We start from the raw sequence: 14,503 nt of genomic DNA, 5'->3' as shown, positions 1-14,503 counted from the left end.
AATGCTGTGCCATTTTTATTGACCAGAAGTTACTTTTTACTTAACTTGCAGCTTCCTGAATTATCAACAGAGTGCCCCAAGCACCCATGTAAACACTGGATATTGCTGTATTCTCAGCCATCCATAGTAGAACAGCAGCCAAAAGCATTTTTCTTCTCAGATGGTAAAGAAAGTTACCAGGTATAAATTTTATTTTGTGTCTATCTTGTCTCTAGAGCAAATGTGCAGAAAGTGGATGTGTAATGGGTACTATTCCGTTATCGGGCCAGCAGCAGCGCATTTCAGCACCAGCTTTCGGGACAGCAGTTCAGTTCAGCAGCGGGAATTACAATGACATCCGAGGACTGCTGGCCCGATGCTTGTGCCCAGTAGCCAGTACATCAATGACCCCCCCTCCATCTCCTCCTCCTTCCAGTGCTGCCCCCCAGCTCTCCTTACATCTACCCCGTACCCTCTCCCCGCCACATGACTAAGCCGATGCTGGCCCGATGATAGAGGCCGTGCTTGTGTGTAGTAGGCAGTACATCGATCGATGCCCTCATCCTCCTCTTCCTTCCAGTGCTGCCCCCCAGCTCTTCTTACATCTGCCCCGTACCCTCTCCCTGTAATAGGCCTCACCGTAAATCTTGAGCAATGAATGCTACTAGATAGCCGCCGGACGCTGCAGAAAGTTTGTCCCTCCGGCTCGCTGTAGCTCACCGTTCCTATAGTCGGCGTGTTTCTTGTCAGGGCCTGGATTGAGCCCCGGTGTCTTTCCTTTCGGTCTCGGTACTAGCGCTGAGGTGAGGCCTAGTCGTGTGGCGGGGAGAGGGTACGGGGAAGATGTAAGGAGAGCTGGGGGGCAGCACTGGCAGGAGGAGAAGGATGGGGGAGGGGGGTCATCGATGTACTGGTTACTGGGCACAAGCATCGGGCCAGCAGTCCTCGGATGTCATTGTAATTCCCGCTGCTGAACTGCTGTCCCGAAAGCTGCTGCTGAACTGCGCTGCTGCTGGCCCGATAACGGAATAGTACCGTGTAATGTACAGTAGATATATAGAGATGGGAAATAAATGTGAATATTTTGTTTCATCAAGGCACTCCTTTTTCATGGGCCCTGTTAGGGCATAAGACAATCAGAGAGACAGGTCTCATATTCTGGAGGACCCATCTCTTGTAGCAAGATCTGAGAGCAGTTAACAAGACGCATAACTTGCTGAATGACTGACATGTAATACCTCTCTCTTGCAGAAACCTGCTTTTTCTGAAGCCAGACTTGGGCTGACCAGCTGAACAATAGGTCAACTTTAGTCTGAAAAGGTCCCTCAGCTGATCTTCTGCCTTACCCCTCGTTCACATATGCATTTGGTAATCCGTACGGGGGGCCAAAATGGAATACCAAATGCATTGACAAGCGATGAGCAATGAAAGCACACGGACCCCATAAACTATAATGGGGGCCGTGTGCTCTCCACGTGCTGCTTGCACGAATCATGCAGACATTAAAGTAGATCACAAAGTACTTTTCTTTCCAAGTGTTCCATGCGGACACCACGCGGTGAGAACATGCACCCCATTATAGTCTATGGGGATCCGTGTGCTTTCACTGCACACCGCTTGCCAATGCCGTTCAGGGGGTCCCTATGTGGACTCCCTGAATGGATTACCAAACGCATATGTGAACAAGGGATTGATAGGAAATCAATACGTTCATATATATTCCCTATATGTGTATACATTCTTACAATAACTTAAGCTTGTAACATGCATCTACAGGTCAGCTTGACCCATATTCCATATTAATCAGAATATTTGCAGACATAATGCCGCACCCCATAATAAACAGAGTAATAAAGTGGCTGGAATAAAGTGATAAGATGGTTATTAAAATAGCTTAAGATGAGACTAATGGAAAAACCCATGTCAAAATAGACTTTGTTATGCCACGCGGTAAGGTGACTAAAACATACACTACGTAATGTGCACTGAGTTACCCTCATCATCAGATGTCAGAACAGTTAGAATATTCATGATTAGGGGTGGGATATTCTTGTAATACTCATGTATAGAAATTGCTGAATCCTAACGGTTAATGATTACTCAATGACACACCCATATACACCTACCGAGTTAATGATTACTCTATAATACACCCTGTATGTACGCCCACTTCTTTGGGTATAAGAAGAGATGATTTGTTCAATAAACTTTATGCTTTAGCCCAGATTCAACTTGTTTCTGTGTCATTGCATCACTGACGCTCCGGAGTGTGACGTAATTTGGAATCCATCCAATATACCTATTGGTCTGACTTGAGGACCACCTTGACAGGGTTAAATGGAAAAGATCACTATGATATTGACCCCTGTGTTCTCTGCAGCACAGGGGTATAACTAGGAAAGACTGGTTCCCATAGCAATGTTTTTTTTTTTTTTTTTTTTTACTGCCCATCCTTTACTGGCCCCCAAACAGAAAAACACCCACTTTACTGTCCTCTAAACACTACATTGCAATTTTACTGGACCTCATTTAGTATAACAACCCTTTTCTGACCTTTACACAGTATGCCATCCCTTTATTGCTCCTACACAGTATAATGCACCCTTTACTGGCCCACACACAGTGTACTGCCCCTTTTACTAGCCTGTACATAAAATATTGCCCCTTCACTGCCTCATTTATTGGCCCCAACCCAACATCTTACCCCTTTACTTGCCTCACACAGTAATTTTCTCCATACTGGTCCCCATACATTAATTTCCCTGTTTATTGGCTCCTACGCATAATATTGAGCCCTTTCCTATTCCCAAACAGTATACTACTCCCTTATTAGCCAGCATACAGTAACTTCTCCGTTTATTGGTCCTCACACAATATGCTGCCCCTTATACTGGCCCCACAGAGTGACATATTAGGCTCCTCCTGCTCCTGTCCAGAGTTCCTTCTGCTTTGGTTCCAGTCTCTCACTTCATATTACATCCCAACACTGCAGTAAAGATGTGACACTATGACTGTCAGGATCTGAATTGTTTATGAAATGGTTGTATGTTTTTTGTGGTGTTCATTTGGGGTTTTGAGCCGGTGTCCTGTGGTTCTTTGGTCGGTTCTCTTGCCACTGAGCTGTTGGGATAGCGGTTGGGTGTCTGCCACAGTGTCTACTTGAGCTTGCTTTGGGTCTCGGTGGATGTGAGCTTCAGGTGTGTGTAATTGTTGTCAACCTATCAGTTCTTTCCGGGGTCTGTATTAGGCAGACTGCTGTCTTCAGTCCTTGCTGGTTTTCGTGATTACCAAGTGGGATTCTAGGCTCAGTCTTGAAGGAGAGTTTAGTTGGAGTTGTACTGTTTCTGGAGATGAATTGGAAATGGTGTTAGTTTTGTTCTGTGTGAGAGTCTGCTTTTCCGTCATACATTCCTACTGAACCCCTGTCCTGCATTTCTTGCTGCCTGTCACTGTTTGGTATTGGTGAGTTTCTGTTTTGGGTTTCAGGTTTGTTTTGCCCCTGTCCTGTGATACCCTTTCCTCACTACTCTACTCTTCCTCTCCTCATTTCCTGTTGTGTGTTTAGTGGTTGTGCTGCACCTGTTAGTTCTCCAGCATGTCCCATCCTAGGTAGTACTGCTTGCAGATGCACTTATCCTTTCGCTTGGGGTGACCGTCTCTAGTTTCCCAGTCCCTAGCCTCTTTCAGCTCTCATCCTACCTGTCTGCTAGATCTTCGAGTTTAGAGAGCCAGTAGTTGTCGGGGCCAAGCTTAGCTCAGGTACAGCTGACCAACACCCTCAGGCACAGCCTAGTCAGCAATCGTAGCATTAGGGACAGGTTTCCTTCCCCGTTTCCCTAGTAGTGCTAGCCCATTCAGCACCACAGTTATCGGGCATTGACACAATTGTGACACTGACATTGTCAGTCTTAGTCACAGTTGGAGGCCAAAGCCGAGAGTGCACTGGACTGAGGTGAGAATGTGGGAATGGGTGAGTGAATATCGATTGTTACATGCTGGAATAATCCAATCGGTAATAAAATCTTTTAACAGAATAAACCAGCCATAACACAGCCTACTTAGTGTCACGTCCTTAATGGCTTAGTGTCTCAAATCATCCTTAAAGAGAACCTTTTACCACTTCCACCAATTTAAGTACTTAGCATCTGTTAATAGGCGCAACGTCATTGATTCCAGCAAAATTGGAATTCCCCTCCATTCACAAACAACAAGTACAGTTAGTTTTGGTGTTTGATGAGTTATTTAAGCTCTATAATATCAGAAAGGCTGTGCCAAGCAGGAGGGCATGATTCTAAGCTCCAAACATAGGTAGCCAGAGTCAGAGATCAGAATCACACCCCTTGTCAGCCCTTTCTGACATGTGAAGTACCTGAAATAAGAGCACTGATTGCTTGGAAATGGTGGGAGCTAGAGAAAAAAAAATTAAACTGTGCCAGAATCAGTGGAGCAGAGCCTATTAATCGATATAAGGAGCTGGTCTTGCTGAAAGAAGGCACTCCTTCAAGGCACCACTTTTACCCCTGATCCACTGCTGCCATTTTCAATTTTTCATTTTTGTTTCTAATTACCACAACTTTGTAACTTTTTCTTTCACATAGCTGTATCAGGGCTTGTTTTTTTATGAAAAAGTATTATGCTCTATTCTTTGTCTGTCATCTGCTGTATTGGATGCCCATGAGATGATATTGATGATATCCCAGGAAACCCTTTAAGTAATTTAATATTCTATGTAGATTACAGATATTTTGCCACTTAATTTAATGGCATTGAGGGGCACCATTAAGTTATTGGGACACTGGAAGTATTAATAATTGAGGGGGCACACAGGGGCACTATTAACTTAAGAATGCCACAGGGGGGTATTACTTATTTCCAGGAAATTTTTATATTATATATTTTATAACTAGGTAGCAGTAGAATGGGAACTTTTTAAAGGTGAGGAAATGTGGACCAAGTAATAGTTGTAACTTAGTAATCGTATAAAATCAAAACGCATTTCGAGTGAAAAAAAACAAACCCTTTCTCAAGTGCATATAATACTTCGTATCATATATGGGATGCTTCCACAAATGAGACGAAGTATTATATGCACTTGAAAATGGGTTTTTTTTCACCCAAAACATGTACTTTTATAGGATTAAAAAGTTACAACTATTTACTACTGCCTGGCCTCCAATCTTTGACCAGAGAGCGCGGCCTATCCTCATCCTTCCCTTTGGGTAGTATACCCCTTTCTCTTCATTCCACATCCATTCCAAACTGAGATACACACATCAGAGGATTAGATATGTGGCTCTGCACACAGTACCACACATTGGAGGATTAGATACACACCTCACCACACAGTATCACATGCCAGAGGATTAGATATGTGCCTCACTACACATTACTACCTGCCAGAGGATTAGATATGTACCTCAGCACACAGTACCACACGCCAGAGGATTAGATACATGGCTCTGCGCACAGTACTACATGCCAGAGGATTAGATATGCACCTCACCACACAGTACCACACGCCGGAGGATTAGATACGTGCTTCAGCACACAGTACCACACGGTGGAGTACTAGACACGCGCCTCAGAACTCAGTACCACATGGTGGAGTATTGATAAGTGCCTCAGCACACAGTACCACATGTCGAAGAATTAGATACATGCTTCAGCACACAGTACCACACACCGGAGGATTAGATACGCGTCCACCACACAGTACCACACGCCCACACAACTTTACTCCAGGTATCCATAACAACCGATCATAGGTTTTCACTGATATCCAAACTGAGATACACATGATCACATGATGCTTATGGACACACACACACAAATGACATACAAAATACACCAGTGCAAAACTGGGAAACTCGTATGGAGCCACTACACAAACAAAAAATGAAATATACCTGTGTGTAGCTGGGTGCTTCTGGATCCCAGACCAGAGTTTACAACACTGAGAAATGTCCCACAAATTGATTACACACGAGCAGAAGCCAGAGAGCAGAATTGCAAGCAACTCACCAGACAAAGATAAAACTACAGAGCAGGGTCGGCAACCAAGATACAAACAAAGTTCAGGAGTGAGTGACGGGAGGAGAGGTCGCGGTATGTAGCGAGAGTCAGATGCCAGAGAAAGTATGTTCAGCAGAGTCGCAATCCAAAGAGAAGTCCAGGGACATAGTACGATGGTCATATCCTAAGAGGTACAAACAGGGAACAACAGGGATGGGAACCAAAACCATGGTGAAACCAATAGCCAGCATGGAGGTGAGAAATGGAGGGGATTATGGATCGACACATAAATTAAAGCACGGTTTCTTAAAGGGGACTTTGTCTCTGTGACCTGGCAGAATTAAAGGGGCGCAGCAGACGTCACAACTCTAACACATGGTCTGCAGAGCCCAGTGTAGAGTTGCCATCTACCACTATATCGCATTCAGGTTATGATGCAGCAACATGTTTAAAAACCTAATATCCACCGTAATTGTATGGTATATTTTGCAGAGGGGTTAATTTTGTATCTGGCTGGTAATAATGCATATAATGAAGATGACAGGAATGGTGTATAATTTGAACATATATTTTGAAATTATTATAACGAATATGAATACAGAATGAGTTTTTCATCATCTGACTGTGACTTTCTACGCCATATATATTTTGTTGATGGTTGCATACATTATTATTTTTATTATTGTCTTTCCTAATTTTGCATTAGGAGTAAATCTTGCTAGTTATTATGTCAGCATTTACTTTATATGAATATAATTCTACTTTTTTGCAGTTTAATATTTCCACAGCTCACTCTACCATGTTGTCCTGTATTTGCATATCTTTTACATGGTGTAAGCTCTTCACTGAAATATAGAGCTATAAAACACGACTATAAACCTGTACAATTGCTACGCAGTTGCTTAGCAACCTGAGGACAAGTCTTGTACAAATGTAAGTACCAGGTGCAGGTTTAGGCATCTTGAAATTAACATTATGTACCTAGAAGCAGGAGAATTCTATTTAGGTGTGGAGAGGTTAAAATGCCTTTTATTTGAAGATCACCTTTTTAGAAAATGATAGTAATAAAACGCAAAGCCCCTCCATTTAAGTTTAATAGATCAGTTAAATGGCAAATGTTTAAGTTACTACCAAATGTAAAGAAATGAGTTGCAGTTTCCTATTATAAAATATGTGCAGCTTACGTCTATACAGTATATTACTCCTTGTTTCTGTCCCAAATAGTACTCTATGGCATATAATTTGTGTGTCAACTCCATTTTTACTATATCTTCAGATTGTCAGTGGATGGAAAATTTGTGTTTCTATCTAGACACTTTAGACTCATATCAAATGAACACAGGTGTGCGGTTAGAATTGATAAGAAATAGTTTTAGCCTCTGAAACAAGAATATGGATATGTTCACACTTAACTGATCTCAAGTTTGTTCAAGGATTCTAGTTTGTCTTGAAATCAATTTAACACAATGTCATAATGTGTTAACTAAATTCATATTCACACAACAGTGAATAATGGTTGTGTGTTGTTCGTTTTTTTTTTTTTTTAACAGACATCACACAGTACCATTAAATTCAATATCTGTGAATGATGGTTTGCTGTAACAGTACCCTCCATACACTGTAAGTCTCTTGAGCAACATAAATGCCCTTACCGATTCACAAGGGGAAAAAATCTGTTAATCCAGGTGATCCTAAACTATATATCTGAGGAGCTGAATTGATATGCTGTATTCTGGGAACAAACTGCTTTTAAATAGGACCTGATGTGACTATTTTATTAAAGGGTTGTCCCATCTCAAGGATCCTATCTGTATTGGTAGCTTATGTAAATTGAAGCCTTTTTCTAAATATATTGATATTATATCAATATATTTAGAAATATATTTATATATTTATTTGCCTGCTATGTGACTTTATTCCTTCCATTGTTTAAACTGTGTTGCTATAACCATGGACCTATAGGACAAGTGACGTCACTTACTCACTGCTCTTGCCAGCTTCAGCTAATTGCACTTTGATGATAAAGACTGGTCTGTTATCTCTCTAAGTAAACACACACATAACACTGAGCCTGTTCTGTACAAGAATCTGCATAATATTTAAACTACAGAATTTTATTTGTCCCTTTTAGCAGGAGGGAGAGAAATACAGGAAGTGAGAAGCAGACACTGCATACAGCCTGACTGATACACTGAGATGGGAGAATCCCTATAAATAATTATATTCTTCATGATCTAACAGTTCTGGACCATATTTTCTTATAACTGTGTTGTGTCATTCCTCATATTGCTGTTTGATAACTGGATGTTACAAGTTAGAGTGTGTACCTGGACTGTTTCATACTGTCCATTCAATGCACCCATTTGTTACACCCATATTACAAGGTCTGACCCAGTGGCAATGAATGGAAATTTATCAGGAATGTTCATTCCTATTGCCCACTTTGCTGCATATAAATGCAGGAATGATCATCAGTACTGAATGGGGATGAATGAATTGTTCATCCACGTGCAGTTTGCATTTGTCGGCAGCACATTGCAACAAATGAGTGTTTGTCGAGTAATTGATTGTACCCTTACACAGACCATTTATTAGAAATGACTATTTCTATAAGTGGCAGTTCCCAATAGTTGAACCAATAATAGGTTGTACCCTTACATGGACCATTTATTAGAAATGACTATTCCTATAAGTGGTAGTTCCCAATAGTTGAACCAATAATAGGCCCATGTAAGGAGGTACATATATGCTATCTATATGCAATCAATGCAATGGAGCGAGGGATCAAAAGTTAATCTCGCATTAAATATATTTCCAAGGCCCAGGGTCGGACTGGCCCACCAGGGAACCAGTGAATCCCCCCGTGGGCCCCGAGCCTGACCATTAGTTTTCATTTAGCGTATCCACATGCACTTATCAGGGGCTCAATTGGGATGTTTAGGGTCCCGATCGGGCTCCTAGCCATCCCAAATGGGCCTCTGTACCAATCGCTGGGAGTGTGTGAGACCATTAGCGTACGGTCTTCTGCTCCCTGCGCTGTACACTGCCGTCATGTAGCAGGACCTGTGCTGCCCCATCCCCCACACAGATCGGACTGTGCAGGGGGAAGTCTGCCGGCTGCTGTAATGAACCAGAGCTTTCACCACTACCAGACAGGACAGAGCTGCACAGGAGCCTCCTCCATACCCAGTGCACCCAGCCAAATGTAAGTTCATTTTTTGGGTAAAATACAGTCCTATGAAAAAGTTTGGGCACCCCTATTAATCTTAATCATTTTTAGTTCTAAATATTTTGGTGTTTGCAACAGCCATTTCAGTTTGACATATCTAATAACTGATGGACACAGTAATATTTCAGGATCGAAATGAGGTTTATTGTACTAGCAGAAAATGTGCAATATGCATTAAACCAAAATTTGACCGATGCAAAAATTTTGGTACCCTTATCATTTTATTGATTTGAATACTCCTAACTATTTTTTACTGACTTACTGAAGCACAAAATTGGTTTTGTAACCTCAGTGAGCTTTGAACTTCATAGCCAGGTGTATCCAATCATGAGAAAAGGTATTTAAGGTGGCCAATTGCAAGTTGTTCTCCTATTTGAATCTCCTCTGAAGAGTGGCATCATGGGCTACTCAAAACAACTCTCAAATGATCTGAAAACCAAGATTGTTCAACATAGTTGTTCAGGGGAAGGATACAAAAAGTTGTCTCAGAGATTTAACCTGTCAGTTTCCACTGTGAGGAACATAGTAAGGAAATGGAAGACCACAGGGACAGTTCTTGTTAAGCCCAGAAGTGGCAGGCCAAGAAAAATATCAGAAAGGCAGAGAAGAAGAATGGTGAGAACAGTCAAGGACAATCCACAGACCACCTCCAAAGAGCTGCAGCATCATCTTGCTGCAGATGGTGTCACTGTGCATCGGTCCACAATACAGCGCACTTTGCACAAGGAGAAGCTGTATGGGAGAGTGATGAGAAAGAAGCCGTTTCTTCAAGCACGCCACAAACAGAGTCACCTGAGGTATGCAAAAGCACATTTAGACAAGCCAGCTTCATTTTGGAAGAAGGTCCTGTGGACTGATGAAACACAGATTGAGTTGTTTGGTCATACAAAAAGGCGTTATGCATGGCGTCCAAAAAAAACAGCATTCCAAGAAAAACACTTGCTACCCACTGTAAAATTTGGTGGAGGTTCCATCATGCTTTGGGGCTGTGTGGCCAATGCCGGCACCGGGAATCTTGTTAAAGTTGAGGGTCGCATGGATTCCACTCAGTATCAGCAGATTCTTGAGAATAATGTTCAAGAATCAGTGACGAAGTTGAAGTTACACCGGGGATGGATATTTCAGCAAGACAATGATCCAAAACACCGCTCCAAATCGACTCAGGCATTCATGCAGAGGAACAATTACAATGTTCTGGAATGGCCATCCTCACCTGAATATCATTGAACATCTGTAGGATGATTTGAAGCGGGCTGTCCATGCTCGGCGACCATCTAACTTAACTGAACTTGAATTGTTTGTCCAAAATACCTTTATCCAGGATCCAGGAACTGATTAAAAGCTACAGGAAGCGACTAGAGGCTGTTATCTTTGCAAAAGGAGGATCTACTAAATATTAATGTCACTTTTCTGTTGAGGTGCCCATACTTTTGCATCGGTCAAATTTTGGTTTAATGCATATTGCACATTTTCTGTTAGTACAATAAACCTCATTTCAATCCTGAAATATTACTGTGTCCATCAGTTATTTGATAGATCAAACTGAAATGGCTGTTGCCAACACCAAAATATTTAGAACTAAAAATGATTAAGATTAGAGATGAGCGAACAGTGTTCTATCGAACACATGTTCGATCGGATATCAGGGTGTTCGCCATGTTCGAATCGAATCGAACACCGCGTGGTAAAGTGCGCCAAAATTCGATTCCCCTCCCACCTTCCCTGGCGCCTTTTTTGCACCAATAACAGCGCAGGGGAGGTGGGACAGGAACTACGACACCGGGGGCATTGAAAAAAATTGGAAAAAGTCATTGGCTGCCGAAATCAGGTGACCTCCATTTTAGACGAATAGTGGATTTCAAATCCGGGTCATATGAGAATGTGAACTTTGTGACTATGAGACAGGGATAGCTGTACAGGCAGGGATAGCTAGGGATAACCTTTATTTAGGGGGGAATGTTATTAAAAATAACTTTTTGGGGCTCTATCGGGTGTGTAATTGTGATTTTTGTGAGATAAACTTTTTCCCATAGGGATGCATTGGCCAGCGCTGATTGGCCGAATTCCGTACTCTGGCCAATCAGTGCTGGCCAATGCATTCTATTAGCTTGATGAAGCAGAGTGTGCACAAGGGTTCAAGCGCACCCTCGGCTCTGATGTAGCAGAGCCGAGGCTGCACAAGGGTTCAAGCGCACCCTCGGCTCTGATGTAGGAGAGCCGAGGGTGCACTTGAACCCTTGTGCACCCTCAGCTCTGCTACATCAGAGCCGAGGGTGCGCTTGAACCCTTGTGCACACTCTGCTTCATCAAGCTAATAGAATGCATTGACCAGCACTGATTGGCCAATGTATTCTATTAGCCTGATGAAGTAGAGCTGAATGTGTGTGCTAAGCACACACATTCAGCTCTACTTCATCGGGCTAATAGAATGCATTGGCCAGCGCTGATTGGCCAGAGTACGGAACTCGACCAATCAGCGCTGGCTCTGCTGGAGGAGGCGGAGTCTAAGATCGCTCCACACCAGTCTCCATTCAGGTCCGACCTTAGACTCCGCCTCCTCCGGCAGAGCCAGCGCTGATTGGCCGAAGGCTGGCCAATGCATTCCTATGCGAATGCAGAGACTTAGCAGTGCTGAGTCAGTTTTGCTCAACAACACATCTGATGCACACTCGGCACTGCTACATCAGATGTAGCAATCTGATGTAGCAGAGCCGAGGGTGCACTAGAACCCCTGTGCAAACTCAGTTCACGCTAATAGAATGCATTGGCCAGCGCTGATTGGCCAATGCATTCTATTAGCCCGATGAAGTAGAGCTGAATGTGTGTGCTAAGCACACACATTCAGCACTGCTTCATCACGCCAATACAATGCATTAGCCAGTGCTGATTGGCCAGAGTACGGAATTCGGCCAATCAGCGCTGGCCAATGCATTCTATTAGCCCGATGAAGTAGAGCTGAATGTGTGTGCTAAGCACACACATTCAGCACTGCTTCATCACGCCAATACAATGCATTAGCCAGTGCTGATTGGCCAGAGTACGGAATTCGGCCAATCAGCGCTGGCTCTGCTGGAGGAGGCGGAGTCTAAGGTCGGACCTGAATGGAGACTGGTGTGGAGCGATCTTAGACTCCGCCTCCTCCAGCAGAGCCAGCGCTGATTGGCCGAATTCCGTACTCTGGCCAATCAGCACTGGCTAATGCATTGTATTGGCGTGATGAAGCAGTGCTGAATGTGTGTGCTTAGCACACACATTCAGCTCTACTTCATCGGGCTAATAGAATGCATTGGCCAGCGCTGATTGGCCGAATTCCGTACTCTGGCCAATCAGCACTGGCTAATGCATTGTATTGGCGTGATGAAGCAGTGCTGAATGTGTGTGCTTAGCACACACATTCAGCTCTACTTCATCGGGCTAATAGAATGCATTGGCCAGCGCTGATTGGCCGAATTCCGTACTCTGGCCAATCAGCACTGGCTAATGCATTGTATTGGCGTGATGAAGCAGTGCTGAATGTGTGTGCTTAGCACACACATTCAGCTCTACTTCATCGGGCTAATAGAATGCATTGGCCAGCGCTGATTGGCCAGAGTACGGAATTCGGCCAATCAGCGCTGGCTCTGCTGGAGGAGGCGGAGTCTAAGGTCGGACCTGAATGGAGACTGGTGTGGAGCGATCTTAGACTCCGCCTCCTCCAGCAGAGCCAGCGCTGATTGGCCGAATTCCGTACTCTGGCCAATCAGCACTGGCTAATGCATTGTATTGGCGTGATGAAGCAGTGCTGAATGTGTGTGCTTAGCACACACATTCAGCTCTACTTCATCGGGCTAATAGAATGCATTGGCCAGCGCTGATTGGCCGAATTCCGTACTCTGGCCAATCAGCACTGGCTAATGCATTGTATTGGCGTGATGAAGCAGTGCTGAATGTGTGTGCTTAGCACACACATTCAGCTCTACTTCATCGGGCTAATAGAATGCATTGGCCAGCGCTGATTGGCCGAATTCCGTACTCTGGCCAATCAGCACTGGCTAATGCATTGTATTGGCGTGATGAAGCAGTGCTGAATGTGTGTGCTTAGCACACACATTCAGCTCTACTTCATCGGGCTAATAGAATGCATTGGCCAGCGCTGATTGGCCAGAGTACGGAATTCGGCCAATCAGCGCTGGCTCTGCTGGAGGAGGCGGAGTCTAAGATCGCTCCACACCAGTCTCCATTCAGGTCCGACCTTAGACTCCGCCTCCTCCAGCAGAGCCAGCGCTGATTGGCCGAATTCCGTACTCTGGCCAATCAGCACTGGCTAATGCATTGTATTGGCGTGATGAAGCAGTGCTGAATGTGTGTGCTTAACACACACATTCAGCTCTACTTCATCGGGCTAATAGAATGCATTGGCCAATCAGCGCTGGCCAATGCATTCTATTAGCGTGAACTGAGTTTGCACAGGGGTTCTAGTGCACCCTCGGCTCTGCTACATCAGATTGCTACATCTGATGTAGTAGTGCCGAGTGTGCATCAGATGTGTAGTTGAGCAAAACTGACTCAGCACTGCTAAGTCTCTGCATTCGCATAGGAATGCATTGGCCAGCCTTCGGCCAATCAGCGCTGGCTCTGCCGGAGGAGGCGGAGTCTAAGGTCGGACCTGAATGGAGACTGGTGTGGAGCGATCTTAGACTCCGCCTCCTCCAGCAGAGCCAGCGCTGATTGGTCGAGTTCCGTACTCTGGCCAATCAGCACTGGCCAATGCATTTCTATGGGGAAAAGTTAGCTTGCGAAAATCGCAAACTGACAGGGATTTCCATGAAATAAAGTGACTTTTATGCCCCCAGACATGCTTCCCCTGCTGTCCCAGTGTCATTCCAGGGTGTTGGTATCATTTCCTGGGGTGTCATAGTGGACTTGGTGACCCTCCAGACACGGATTTGGGTTTCCCCTTAACGAGTTTATGTTCCCCATAGACTATAATGGGGTTCGAAACCCATTCGAACACACGAACAGTGAGCGGCTGTTCGAATCGAATTTCGAACCTCGAACATTTTAGTGTTCGCTCATCTCTAATTAAGATTAATAGGGGCGCCCAAACTTTTTCATAGGACTGTATGTATATTTAATGTGTGTATATTTGTGTAAAGTGTCTGATGTACTGTGTGAGTTCTGTATATTTGTAGATAGGTGTGTGTGTGTCTGTATGTATGTATGTATATTGTATATGAATGTATGTGTGTAAATATATGTTATATGTATTAGGCATAGTTCACACCTGTGTTCAGTATTCTGTTT

This window comes from Leptodactylus fuscus, chromosome 1 (genome assembly GCF_031893055.1).
Source record: "Leptodactylus fuscus isolate aLepFus1 chromosome 1, aLepFus1.hap2, whole genome shotgun sequence".
Classification (NCBI taxonomy): Eukaryota; Metazoa; Chordata; class Amphibia; order Anura; family Leptodactylidae; genus Leptodactylus; species Leptodactylus fuscus.
This window is presented reverse-complemented; position numbering follows the sequence as displayed.